Genomic DNA, 11,370 nt, shown 5'->3' with positions numbered 1-11,370 from the left:
TGATTCACTAGCTCTTAATGCAGTTTTGACTTCTTCCTCTATTCCATCGTACCAGTCTTCTACACATCCATAAAAACTATGTTCGATATAGTTTAAGAAATTTTTTTAAGTCCAGTTAGTGTTTAAATTAAGTACACTACTCATACTCTTCTTCCATTGATCTAAAACATCTTGTCTATCTCTTACACCGTCTAGCTTAAGTTTATAACCAGTTAGACTTATAGGTTTAAGAGTCACTTCTTCTTGTTTAGGTATATGATTAGGCATAACCTTGACGCTAAATCGGGTAGTCTTCCCTGGTATATATCTTGGTCTTGTGCAACTTCCTTCTCCTCGATACCTAGGTCTTTGGATGACATTGTTTACGTTAATGTTTTCATTAATAATTTCCTCTCCAACATCATTATTATCTGATGAGTGACATTTATGTCACTCTTAGGGAGTAGTTTTACAGTTATTTTCGCGTTTATTTTCCCTTATTTTCCCTTTTATTCTCTTGTTTTATTTTTAATAAAGTTTCTAGTTTATTTCTCAGTTTTAGTATGTTTTAATTTAATTTCTTTATTTAATAAGTTTATAGTTTATTTTCATATTTTATTTTCTTTCAATTTATTATTTTATTTCGTTCCTTTTCTTTGTTACTTTCATAGTTTTTATTAGTTTTAAGTTTATTTTGTTATTTTATTTTATTTATTTGTATAGTTTTATTTAATTTTTATTAGTTTAGTGTTATTTCTTTTATTTTCTATTTTATCTATTTTATTTATTTTTATTTATTTTATTTTATTCTTTGTCCCACTTTTATCCTCAATTTTTTATGTGTGTAGGCTCGAGTCCAAGGTCCAAGTCGAGGCTTTTCAATTGCAACCCAATCAACTCCACCTCATAGCTGCCACCTCCAATCACCAATCACCCCCGTAACAACCACCCAACTTCCTCATCACAACCACACACATCACCACCAGCACCCACAAACCGCAACAACAACAACCTCCACCTATAACCAATCAACCACCTGACCACCCCTGCTGCAACCACCAACCTAATCAGTCCACCAAAACCCACACCAATTACCAACCCAGCCGCACCTGAACCACCATCACCTTACCAATTCGCACCAATCAACCACCGAAACACCTACGCTAGCTGCTGCCTCCCTCACGCAACCCCTGCACCACCGTCCACCCAATCCACACCGACCTTAGCAGCTTCCCCTGTTCCAATTCGAACCAGTAGCCACTCAAATCAACGCAGCAACGCCACCAAAACCTACCATTTCCACCCACCTAACAGCTCCCCTGCTACCACCACAACCCAATCAACTCCACCTCACAGCCGAGCCGCACCACTGTAGCATCTCCCACTTATCGCAGCCTTCACGAAAACCACCAAAATCCACACCAATAAACCACCTTTAGCCACCCAAATCGGCGCACACAGCAGCTCCACCTCTCAAATTCCCTGCTCCACACACCTAGCAGCCACAGCAGCCACCCAAACCAAACCACAACAGCCACAACAATTAACCGCACCTGAACCACCATCACCCACCAATTCCACTCACCCTCACCAACACAAGCGGCAACCCAGACCACCCAATTTCATCAATACGACCACCAATTTACAGAAGCCCTTCACCGCATCTACCAACCACCTGCACCACCGTCAACAACCAGCAACAACCTGCAAATAATAATCCAATCACCAATTCGCACAAGCAAAATGCAATTCCAATTCGGTTCGAGCAAACCGTTGAGAGTTCGGTCGAAGTACGAGTCAGAGACTTTCAAAGTTCTGTAAATTGAAGAGGGTGGTCGAACACACCCATTGTTCGACCGAACCAACCCCTTAGTTCGGCCGCACCAACCCATGGTTCGACCGAACCATTTTACGTGCTATGCACATGATATTTAGTGAGATCGAACGGTTGAGATTGCTGATGAAAGATGATGTTTGATGATTACCCTTGATGATTGTTGTTGATGGTTGATAAACGGTGGTGATGTGATGAAGAGGAACTTCAATGGAATTCAAGCAGCCAACTTCGAAGAAGCTTGATAGAAGCTGATATATTTTGGGGATTTATTTTTCCTTTTTCTTTTATTTTTATTTCTTTTTTTTTCTTTCCCTTTTCTTAGTTCTTTCTTTAGTTTTATTTTATTTCTTTTTATTTTCCTTTTCTTTCTTTATTTTTCTATTTCTCTTTTATTTTATTAGCTTAGTATAAATACCCAATTTTTGGGGGTAATTAGAAAAAAAAAACATTTACCATCTATTCTATTCTCTAATTAGTTTTTAGGAGAGCTTCTCTCTCTAGGTTTAGGTTAGGATTAGGATATTTTAGAGAGAGAAGTAAGGGTTTCACCATTGTTGAGCTTGGATATTGAAGAAGAAGATTGATCATCTTGTTTGTAGATTTTCACATTCAATCAATGAGAATCTCTAACTCTTTCTATTCTATTTTTATTTGCTTTATTTTTATTATTATTTTAGTTGTTGGTATTGCTTGTTAATCATGTTTATTCTTGATTATTTGTTAATTAATCTTGTTATTAGCGTGATTAGTGAGTAATTTCCCCATTAAGGGGATGGTTGTGGTGTAGTTGGATCTTGAGCATGTTCTAGGGTTTAGAATTGATTTATTTGTTATTAAAGTCTTTATTTGCTTGATATTCTTTAATCTTCTTGCAAGTACACATTATTGGTTGATTAAAGGTGAATCTTTGCTAACAAGAAACGGAAGTTGACTTAGTTAAGGCTCATTACTATCGATTTTTATTTAATAGTACCTCCTAGTATTTGTTCTAATGTGGAAACATAGAGGCTATGTTAGGAGAAGCTAATTGACCCCGGAAGGCGGCTAGATTGGATACTTTGTTTCGATATTCGAGCATGTTTAGTTCATAATTAATTCAATTTTTATGCCTTTGTTTATGTTCAAGTGAATGTTATACCTAAACCATTTCCCTTAATGTTTTATTTCTTGTTTTAGCATCTTTAGACTTTAGTTTATTTATCTCTTATTCCGGACTAGCTTAATTGTCGATAACATTTGGTGGGTTTTATCCGTTCTTTGTGGTTCGACCCCTATGCTTGCCTTATACTCGTATTAGGTTTGTTTAGGTTGTATAAATTGTATTTGATCTAGGGATAGACAATTGACGACGCGTTTATTCCCTTGTCAAGTTGGCGCCGTTGCCGGGGAACGGCTTCCATTACCGTTATGTTATCTTATTGAGACTAGTCCATTGTTTATAATTTTCTTTTGATTTGTTGGTTTTTATTTGTGTTGCTTTATTTGAAAAAATGGCTTATATTTCTATTCCTCAATTTGATAATGAACCGTTTTGGGTGTATTTCAATAGACTTGAGGATTTCCTAGATGGTGTTAAAGGTTTAACCAAGAGTGATTATTATAAAATCATCAATTTGGGATTAAATGAGCATTTTAGAGGAGTAGTTGATAATATGTTAAATGGTAAATTTCAAGACATGTCTTCGGATGAAGCTTGGGATTTCTATTCATGTTTAGCTAGGGATAATTATGATTGGGAGAGGGCCAATCATGAGACTTATGTTCGGGATTCTCATGCTTTTAATGTTGATGATAATTGTCATGATTTGTCTAATATGAATTCCCATGATATGCTTGATGCTCCCCATAGTGATCATGTAATGCATGATTTCAACTCCCCTCCCTCTATAGCTCAATGTAATGAGGTACATTCTAATGATGATGAAGTGCATGTTCTTTCTCATATTGCATCCGATTTTTGCATTAATTCTAAAGGTGTTCCCCATAGTCCCCTAGATGATTCCAATGAGCAAGCTTTTGACTCGTCTATCCATGATGATTTTGACTCATTTGAGATTATGGCCTTTATATTTCTTGAGTTTCAAACGGTAGCCCATAACCTTATGAGTGAGTTCATTCATAAGGCTTCATTAGAAAGAGATGAGTTTGAGAGAAATTTGCCCCCATTCACTCTTGATTTCGAGATGGTAGGCCTTGAGAAATTTAAGGGAGATGTTGTTCAAGATGGTGAGGAGGAGGTTGAGGTTGAATTATTTGGAGTTTTTGAGCTTGAGGGAGATGTAGAACATGAGGGTTTTTCATTTGTGGATACCATGATTGATTTTCATTCTCTCATTAGTGATGTGAGATCTTATGATGAGGGATTAGCTACCCCTTTTTCCCTTTCTCATACACCTTTCTCCCAAAGGTTTAACCATATCTCCTACTATACTATGTTCCTCCCTTCTTTTCTCAAAGAACCTCTTAGGGATCCTCTTCCTATCCATGCTTTCGAAGCCCCCAACTCTTTTGTTGTTGATGAGGAAAAGAGTTATAATGCCAACCAAAAAGATTTTTGTGAGGAGAGTTTGCCTCCCTATTTTTCTTTTTATTCTTCTACTTTTTTTTTCTTATTTTCTTGATTTTTCTTTTGATTCCACTTTTTCTTTTCCCCCTTCTCTCAAGCATAAAGTCTAGCTCCTTGTAATTTATGTTTGCTTGTCATATGAGCATCGTGTATGCTCTATTTCTTGATATGTTTGCCGGTGCATATGACAAGCTTTTGCGTTCTTTGTCGGGTTATTTACTAGATTGGTCATGCTTGGACGTTAAGCAAGCCTTTCTCGGGAAGTAACCCGTGTTTTATTGTTTTCTTTTTCTTTCTTTTGTATTTCTCATTTTTGTTTACTCTCTTGTCTATGTGTATAGGTACTTGATGCATATACTCATGTGCAAGGATTTTGGATTGAGATCCTTGAGAAGAAGCACACCAATGATTGCTTGCATTTGGAAAAGCAATAAAGACGAGGAATTAGATGAAAATGTGGACAATGTGCTCACTTGCGGGTTTCAACACCCACCTCGTATTTGGTTTACTCTTTCCTTCTTCCCTCATCTTAAATTTTCTTTCTCAAATGCATGTGGATTGAATGAATTATGATTTGTTGTGTGAATATGTTTTCTTTCTTACCCTCCCTCCCACCCTTTGTGCCTTTATTTTGAGCATTGAGGACAATAATGCTCCATTCTAGCTTGGGGGAGTAGCTATTTGCTAGCTTGGGGGGTTATCTATATCTCTTGGTGGTTTCTTAATCCATAGTCTCATGATTGCTTGATTTATTTCTCTCATACTTGCCAAAGTCTATTATTGAGATTGGTTTTCTATGTTTGGATGGCCGTGAGCACCTTATTGAGTTGACTTTTGGTATTTGTAGCTTTGATTGATCATGCTTTCATCTTGCACAATTGTATATGCATTCTTGAGTATTGTTGGTTTTGTGAATATTTGTGTGTATAGTGTCTTTCCATGGCATTCAAGGCAAAGTTTCAAAATGTTTTGTTTTAAACTTAGACATAATTGGGCTTTACTAGTAGGAAAAGTGCTATTTGTAACTGGCGAAATTGACTTTTTGTAACTGGCATTGTTGGTTGCGAATGCCACCGTTACAACTAGTAAAAATTATTTGTAACTAACTAATGTTAGTTACAAATAATGTACTATTTGTAACTGGCTTACCCTAACGTCAGTTACAAAAAGTCTATTTTCCAAGGTAGAAAGCACACTATTTGTAACGGGCATTAAGTTACGCTAGTTACAACTAGGTTATTATTAGTAACTGACAAATCTTAACGCCGGTTACGAATATATTTTTTTATTTTTTAAAAAAAATATTATTAGTAACTAGCATTAGATTATGCTAGTTACTAATAAATAAATAATTTTTTTTAATCTATATTTGATTCGAATACAAGAATAGTAATATATCCTACCAAACGTCCCATCGTCAAATGGGTTACAACCTGTTACAATTCAACCAACAAAACACGTACTCCGAATACTTCCATATAACTTAAATTCACCCACGACATACAATACAAACACTCCAAATAATTCCACAGATGTTAAATTATTCATCCACAACAATACAGTGCAACAAAATTAACTATACTTTCCAAAAAACAATTAAAACTTGAATAAAAAAAAAGAACATTGATTTATAGTTTAAAAATGTAATAACAACCAATAGGCTAAATAAAAGTAGATATATAGAAAATTGTTATATTGTTTTATTAAGCTAAACGCGACTAATCATAATAGTGATTAATAAGATAACTAGTCTTTCAACAAAAAATTAAGCCTAAAAAACTTAGCCCATTGTTCTCAAATCTCATCTAATTCTACATTGTTGTAGGCTGCAAGTCTTGCCAAATACTCCTGCAAATATTAAAAAAAATACGTGTCTATAATACTTTATTAAAATAAAACATCAACCAAAACTCGTATAACGCATTTTAGCTTGCAAAGAAGAGGTAAATTAATCACTAACCTTTTTCAAATTTCCCTTGCAATCGCTATGAAAGGTACTATCTCATACATATATATCTCATTACATAATAAGCACATTCATTCCGCAACTATTAGCTTTCTCTTTGGTTTGCACCAACTCATTATCCGCAATTTTGGCTGAAGTCATAACCTTCAAGAAAAGATAAAAATTAATATAATTAAGTTACAAATATCTTAGATCATTACGTGCGATCAATGTATTACCTCATCAATAAAGAAGACTAAATCTGCAAGCCACCCCAAATCACAATCCAAGAAAGTTTCTAGTAATGCATATTCAAATACAAACCAGCATCTGGAAAGGAGCATCAAGATTCGCTGCTGGTGGAGTAACATGTCTGACTATGGTATCAAGAAAATCCGACATATTCTTAGCTTCTTCAGCGAGGCTCTTGGTGTACTCTGATGATGCCCATACTTCTTTTGCAGAAGCATAGAGAATAGGAAAATCCAACTGTTCCTCTAGTACGTACTATATAGAACCCTTCAATTTGAAAATAAAAACACACTTATATGAAAAGTATAGTACTATATAAAACCCCTCAATTAAAATACAAACAAAACTAATAAGTTAAACAAGCTACACATATAGCAAATAGCTAGCTACAACTATATAAAGTATGGACAATAAGAAGTCAACTGCCCCCTGGGTCAAGATTAATAGCCCAACCTTGTCTAATCAATATAAATATGAGGCCCATGTCCTGAGCTTTCTGGTATATATCAAGCCGTTTTGATGCTAGGACTTACCATTTGACCCAGCCATACCCGTGTTGATACAACCTGACCAAAGTGCAGACACAAAATATGGGTCAACCCTAAAAGGGAGTATATGGACTCTACATTACACTTCCTAACCCTAGATCTAAATTTGGAGTTGAGATCCACATGAACAACATATACATACATATATATATATATATATATATATATATATATATATATATATATATATCGAAACACACATGAAAATTAGAAAGAAAAACGCACAAATCACCCCTATATGACCTACTGCACTACTTATTCATACATATTTATCAGTGGGAGCAGCAGACAGAAGGCTATCAACTTGTGGCTAATAAATAGATTGCCCTTTATATTGTTTAGTCATTTTTTCTTTCACCTTTGTTCTCTCTTTCATGTATTCATTACAATAAGATGTATCGAGTACTTAATAGAAGTATAGAACGTGTTCCGGGAATCACAACAACCACATTTATTAATAAAGGGATTCAAATTTCAGAATTTTGATTCTAAGTTTCAGTTTTGAAGTTCAGACTAATTTCAGTTTTGAATTTCAGTTCAAAGCTTCAGTTCTGAATTTCGGTTCTAAGCTTCAGTTTTGAATTTAAGACTAATTTTAGTTATGAATTTCAGTTGTAAGCTTTAATTATGAATTCAGACTGATTTCAGTTTTGAAATTCAGTTCTGAGCTTCAGTTCTGAGTTTCAGACTTATCTCAGTTCTGAATTTCGGTTTTGAGGTTCAGTTCTAAATTTCAAACTGATTTCAGTTCTGAATTTTAGTTTGAAGCTTCAGTTCTGAATTTCAGACTTATCTCAGTTCTGAATTTCAGCTCTAAATTTAATTCTGAGCTTCAGTTATGTATTTCAGCTTTGATTTCTAAGATGTTGCAATTTAGGCTTTGTGGCTAACACTTAATACGGCCTAGTTTACGGTCATAGTGAACTCATACACCGACCTGTACAAGGTAGTTTTGGTTACTTGCAGAGGTACTGATGTACATGCATATGTTGTATCGCTATAATACTACTACCTATGCCTATGGCTATCAGAGAAAACTTCCCCACAATAATAGCTCAATGAATAACTTCACCACTAGATAACTCTAATATGGTCAAGTCATAGCTGGCGTACACACTAAATCCCAAGCAATTTAGAGTCAAGATTAGTGAAAATGTCTCAGACAAAAGCAAAATAATATCTTGGCCGGGGAGAAAACAGAGTTGGAAAAACCCTCATAGGAATATCATACACAAAAATAAAGAGTGCACATGCCAAGAGCACCTACAATAGAAAATGAGCAGATGAAAATACCAAAGGAAAGCATTATACCTGGCCACTCAATGTCTTTTTGCCTCTTCCACTTAATAATGCATGATGAGTAAGAAAAAAGTGAAACTCAAGTTTGCTCAGAAAAAATAAAATAAAAGCATACCTGCTTCAAAAAGTGTGCTAGCCTTTTCACCTCCTCATTTTCATGAAGCAATTCTCCTTCCCTTTTGGCTAACTGAACAGTTAAAGCCTCAAACTGGATTACGATAAAGGGTCAATTACACATAAGTTCAGTTATATGTAACATATGATACCAACTGATCTTTATACTCTAGAATCTAGGTGTAGGTTGACCGGTAAATTCATTTAATGTAACAAAAACATATTATTACAGAGTTGCTGGATCTACTCACCACCACTCAGGCATTCACAGACACCAATTCTACATTAATTTTTAGTTACTAGACTTACTACCCAACAAACACTCAAAATATCACAAAAGAACTCTTAGGCGTCTTGGCTTAACAACATCAAAAGAATTAGCGAGCAATTGATACATCATCGGAAGGTCTGAACTAGACAACGACATTATTAAAACAAATCAAAGATAGCAACAGCAACATGCAATCGAGTGTCAAACTCAATTAAACCCTAAATAGAAACATTTCAATAAATTTAAAGCAACCCAGATTTAAAATCTAAAAAAATCCCAAATTACAAAATCCCTAAAAACAATAATTTCATACCTGCGGCTGCTTTTGATGGAAAACCGGATTCCATGAACCTAATTTTTATAAATCCTAAGATCTGAAGCATCAAATTCAACCACGGAGTTTTCAGGATCTTTCTCCGGTGCTCGCTGCTAATTTAAGAGAAAAATTAAGAGGAAACGATGGAGAGAGTTCTGGGGCAGGTGACGGTAGTGACGGAGGGGGTTCTGGTGCAGGTGGCTTGAGCTTCTCATGGCAGTGACGGAGGGAAATCTAGGCAGGAAGTTCTCGTGGCTGTGAAGCTAATTTAAGAGAATAATGAAGAGAGAACGGTGGCGGCTGCAGTAACGACAGTGATAGAGGAGTGAAAGTGGGAACCATAGTCGACGTTATAGGTGACAACGGTGGTAGAGCACTGGAGGCCTGGAGGATGATGATGAGAGGTTTCGAAAGAGGAGGAGTTTCGAAAGAGTTTGAATGGTCAAAAATGAAAAAAGAAAGGAGAAATAGAAGTAAAATGTAGGGGTGGTTTTTTTAATTGCCACCGGTTCAAATGAGAAATTGTTTCCTTTCTTCAAAAATAAATAAATAATTGTTTCCAGTAACTTAATATTTGTAACTGGCGTTTGTAAGCTAGTTACAAATGTTTTGGTCAACGTTTTTTTGACTTAATATTTGAATCTGGCGTTTGTAAGCTAGATACAAACTTTTAAGTCAAATGTTCTTTGACTTAATATTTGTAACTGACATTTATTTAGTCAGTTACTAATAAAAATTCAAACAATGATAAACCACGTATTAGTATATGACATTTACTATGCCGGTTAATATTGTCATGAATTTTGTAACTGGCATTATCTTAGTCGGTTACTATTAATGCTTTCGTAACTAGCATAACATACGCAAGTTACTAATAAGGCGTTACAAATAGCATTTTTTCTACTAGTGAATTAGCACCTAGAATACCCTCTTTGCTAGTTGTTAGAGGTTTTCATGCACTTGAATGTCGAGGTTGGTTCACACATATAACATTGCCAAGGTAGTAGAACTTAAGGGCTATGAGACCCTAGCTCACTCGGTTTGTGGTAAGATGGTTGTCGCTCTCTAGCTAGTTGAAGCTTTAAAGGTGATTTTTGCTACTCCACTACCGTCATTTTTGTGAGGATGTATCTATATTGTTCTAGCCTTCTACATTTCTTGCATGTGTGGCGTTTGGATCCTTGGCATTGCTAGCTTATATCGAGAATTTAGCTTAATCTACCCAAGACCGAGACCGAACAAACGTAGGGGAAGACGAAGGCAATTAGGATTTTTGTTTTGTTTTATTATTTTCTATTCTTTTATTTTTCTTTTGCATTTGCTCATTTAGTAACCTAATTTGAGCCATTTTCCCTTCTTTGGCATAACCACATTACAAACCAATGGAACTTTGCTTTATTTTCACCTTTATTAGTTTTTGTGAAGCATTCTTGGGACTTGATTTGTATTTTTGGTTAATGAAAGTGAGAAAAAGAATGAAAAAGAAGTGAAAAACTAAAATTTTGGTACTTGTGATTATCTTTGTTGTGTTGAATGGTTTGAGCAAATGAGAAGAAAATAAAGGAAATGAAAGAAAAAGCCGCTCAAAGTTAAAAGAGGCGAGAGCAAAGAATAAAATAAATGAAAAAAAAAAGAGAAGAAAAAAATGAGTAAATACAAAAATATTTGTTGTTTGGTTGAAAAAGAATAAGCTTAGGGGAGGAGTTGCTAGAATTTTTTATTTGAAAGTTGGTAGTTTATTGAGTTTGAATTGAGGAATGATCAACCTTGCTTCACTTCTAAGTTTACCACCAATTTCCAAATTTTGACATTAGTGAGGTTTAGTTACTACCGGTGGAGGGTAATCAAGCCAAGCCTATTGAGCGAACTATCAATGCCAAGATCTCGGGTAGCCTAAATGTTTTTCATTGTTTATTTCTTCCGGTTCCCTCGAGGAATCTTGAGATCGATATCACCTTAAAAGTGGATGCAAAACTAGTGAGGACGCGGAAGTTTGGTTGGAGATAAGGAGGAGTGTAAGTCCCTCTAAGTTCTCTACCCTTTGCATGCTTTATGTGTGCACCAATCTTAGCTATTCTTTTGCTTGGCTACCTTTAATGTCTAGAAAGGATTGTATTCTTGTGCATTTAGCCCATTGTTTGTGTTTGGTTTGAAATATCAAAACTCGAGTTTTCTTGATTTCACCTTTGCCTTGAATGTTATGTGTTGCCAAGAGTTGTGGGTTAAACCTCTTAGGAAACCCT

At 35.3% G+C, this 11,370-nt stretch overlaps 1 long non-coding RNA gene across 2 annotated transcripts; it reads right to left on the bottom strand.

The window, feature by feature from the left end:
- Nucleotides 1-5,985: 5,985 nt before the first annotated feature.
- Nucleotides 5,986-9,590, bottom strand: LOC145601851 (uncharacterized). Of its 2 annotated transcripts, none has more exons than XR_014104467.1 (5): nt 9,125-9,590; nt 8,542-8,634; nt 6,567-7,145; nt 6,343-6,492; nt 5,986-6,230 (listed from the first exon to the last, which is right to left on the bottom strand). It is a non-coding gene; the product is annotated as an uncharacterized LOC145601851 (long non-coding RNA). The 2 variants fall into 2 exon arrangements; XR_014104460.1 differs by having other exon boundaries at nt 6,567-6,846; nt 9,125-9,583.
- Nucleotides 9,591-11,370: the final 1,780 nt, after the last annotated feature.

This window comes from Chenopodium album, chromosome 1 (assembly GCF_948465745.1).
Source record: "Chenopodium album chromosome 1, dcCheAlbu1.1, whole genome shotgun sequence".
Lineage (NCBI taxonomy): Eukaryota > Viridiplantae > Streptophyta > Magnoliopsida > Caryophyllales > Amaranthaceae > Chenopodium > Chenopodium album.
This window is presented reverse-complemented; position numbering and strand designations above follow the sequence as displayed.